The 2,769-nt window shown below is 49.0% G+C and overlaps 1 protein-coding gene across 1 annotated transcript in view; it reads right to left on the bottom strand.

The window, feature by feature from the left end:
- Positions 1–2,431, bottom strand: part of LOC119112207 (caveolin-3) — an 18,769-nt gene extending 16,338 nt beyond the window's left edge. The window contains exon 1 of the mRNA XM_037236304.1: positions 2,364–2,431. The gene's annotated coding sequence lies outside the window, so the exon portion shown is untranslated. The remainder of the gene's footprint in view (positions 1–2,363) is intronic.
- Positions 2,432–2,769: the final 338 nt, after the last annotated feature.

Raw genomic sequence — 2,769 nt, 5'->3', positions numbered from 1 at the left:
CTCTTGCTCTCTCTCTCTCTCTCTCTCTCTCCTCTCTCTCTCTCTCTCTCTCTCTCTCTCTCTTCTCTCTCTCTCTCTTCTCTCTCTCTCTCTCTCTCTCTCTCTCTCTCTCTTCTCTTCTCTCCTCTCTCTCTCTCTCTCTCTCTCTCTCTCTCTCTCTCTCTCTCTCTCTCTCTCTCTCTCTCTCATTCTCTCTCTCTTCTCTCTCTCTCTTCTCTCTCTCTCTCTCTCTCTCTCTCTCTCTCTCTCTCTCCTCTCTCTCTTCTCTCTCTCTCTCTCTCTCTCTCTCTCTCTTCTCTCTCTCTCTCTCTCTCTCTCTCTCTCTCTCCTCTCTCTCTCTCTCTCTCTCGCTCTCTCTCTCTCTCTCTCTCTCTCTCTCTCTCTCTCTCTCTCTCTCTCTCTCTCTCTCTCTCTCTCTCTCTCTCTCTCTCCTCTCTCTCTCTCTCTCTCTCTCTCTCTCTCTCTCTCTCTCTCTCTCTCTCTCTCTCTCTCTCTCTCTCTCTCTCTCTCTCTCTCTCTCTCTCTCTCCTCTCTCTCTCTCTCTCCTCTCTCCTCTCTCCTCTCTCTCTCTCTCTCTCTCTCTCTCCTCTCTCTCTCTCTCTCTCTCTCTCTCTCTCTCTCTCTCTCTCTCTCTCTCTCTCTCTCTCTCTCTCTCTCTCTCTCTCTCTCTCTCTCTCTCTCTCTCTCTCTCTCTCTCTCTCTCTCTCTCTCTATATGCATATGTATGTATGCATATATGTATGTATATATATATATATATATATATATATATGTGTGCAAACATATATACATACATGTATGTATAACGTGTATATAACGTATATATAAATACCTTATTCTTTATACCAAATCACGCTGTTAACGCTAGGCAACAGGACCACCCTTCCTCCCTGCAGTTGTCGCGACAGCAGTCGTCATGACAGTCGTCGCCGTCATGACGAAGGCAAAATTTGCCGAGTGCCGTGGTCGGCTGTTACTGAATGAGTTCAATGCAATTGAAAGTTTGCGATTGGCTCAGCGGGTGGCAAGGTCACGTTACCGAGGAACCGCATTGGTTGAGGTTTGAACCAGTGCGTCACTATCACTATCTTTTTGTCTAAGCAGAGCGTTGCAAGCTTTCGTAGCATTGATAACACAAGCATCTCGACAAATTATTGTGTTGCAAACATTGCAGAACACAGACGTTAAAAAGCAAGGCAAAAGAAATGTATTGCTCCCATAATGGTGAAAATGAAGTTAAATGCTATTTCTCCCGCAGGAGCGGCTATTTAAAATTGCAATTCTGAGCTTTCAGGAATTCGAAATAACTGGTATTGGTGATCAAATTGTTCGCATTTGATCTCGCATTATGAAAAAACTAAAAAGGGTGGCATGCTGCCTTTAAGCCACTGAGTCGTCCGAGTGTATTAGTTGGTTTGTAAGTGAAAATTCCGATAGGCATGTTTGTGCTACTATGTGATGTGCTTTTATATGATGTGCTTCTATATGACGTGATCCGGCGGGTGTTTCTAAGTGAGCGAAAAATCCCATTATGCATATTTTTTGAGGGTTTGGCCCCCTGGATAATATTGGTTCATATGGTTCCCTCCGCCAGACTGATGTGAATCGATCAATGGTCTGACGAGCCAATTTTGAATAAATCGTAGAGGCTGCCCCGTATAATGTTTTACATCGTCTAAAGCTTTCACCAAAAGAACATAGGGCGTTTTTGTCTGCGTTATTGTAACTGGGTGCAATATCAAACATGTTTTTTGCATAATTTTTACTGCGGTGGCATTTGGCTGCCAATTACATCCCAAACGCGGGTAGCGGCATTGGAAATCAACGACTCTGCATCGTTGAAATAATGACGATCAGAGATACCCTAGATCCTCCCCCCCCCGCCCTTCCCAGGAGGTCCGGGAAGCGCAACAGCTCTGGAACTAGCCGCTGGCGGTCGGTTGTCTCGTCGGTCTTGTCGACTTGACGCGTTCTATTCTAAGCCTGAACACGGCCTTGAGGTCCCAAAAGTTTGCTGGATGTGCATGCAAGCTCGTTTCTTTAGGTGACAGCATGAAGTCAGTGGCGACAGTTCAAGCAACTTTGTGACGTGGAGCACCGAACGACCAGACAAGGCATACGGGATAATCTAGGGCGTGATGGGACGTTCAGCCAGCACGTCATACCAACAAGACTGAGCATGCTGAGCATATTACGTGCACCGCGCACGTGATCATCTCTGGCTGGCTCAATCTGGCAATCAATCTGTCTCGTTTCCGGCGAGCGCGCCACGTCATGATGGCGACAAACAGCCCAAGTCAAGCGACAGACTGCACCCAGCCAGCCATTGGCACACGCACACACAAACCCGTCGCGTTATTTACCTTCAGCGAACGGACGGTGTCGACCTGCTCTCCCTCAGGCGCGGCCGGTCGGGCTGGGCGCTCAGCCGGCCCGGCGGAATTCTGTTTGCACCGGCTGCCATGGTGACGGGCGGTCGTGCGCCGACCAGGAACGCGAGCCCCGTTCTTGGAGTCGCGCCGGTCCAATGCAATGCTGATTGGTCGCGTGGCGCTGGTCACTCGATGGGAACAATCGATTGCGGCGGGCGTGCTATGATTACCGCTGGTTGGCCGGTTACGGTCGTTCCCAGGTTGATAAGGCGATGGAGTTTTGGTGGAGCGGCTGGGGACGACGGCTGGCCTACTTGCCTGGGGAACAGCCGCGTACGATGTGTGCAGTGTGCACATTTGTTTGCTGCGCCTATTAAGTCTGATACGCATTAACCCA

Source organism: Pollicipes pollicipes, unplaced genomic scaffold (genome assembly GCF_011947565.3).
Source record: "Pollicipes pollicipes isolate AB1234 unplaced genomic scaffold, Ppol_2.1 Scaffold_7261;HRSCAF=8764_pilon_pilon_pilon, whole genome shotgun sequence".
In the NCBI taxonomy this organism is placed as follows: domain Eukaryota; kingdom Metazoa; phylum Arthropoda; class Thecostraca; order Pollicipedomorpha; family Pollicipedidae; genus Pollicipes; species Pollicipes pollicipes.
The sequence above is the reverse complement of the archived record's forward strand: the minus strand, read 5'-3'. Positions and strand labels throughout refer to the sequence as shown.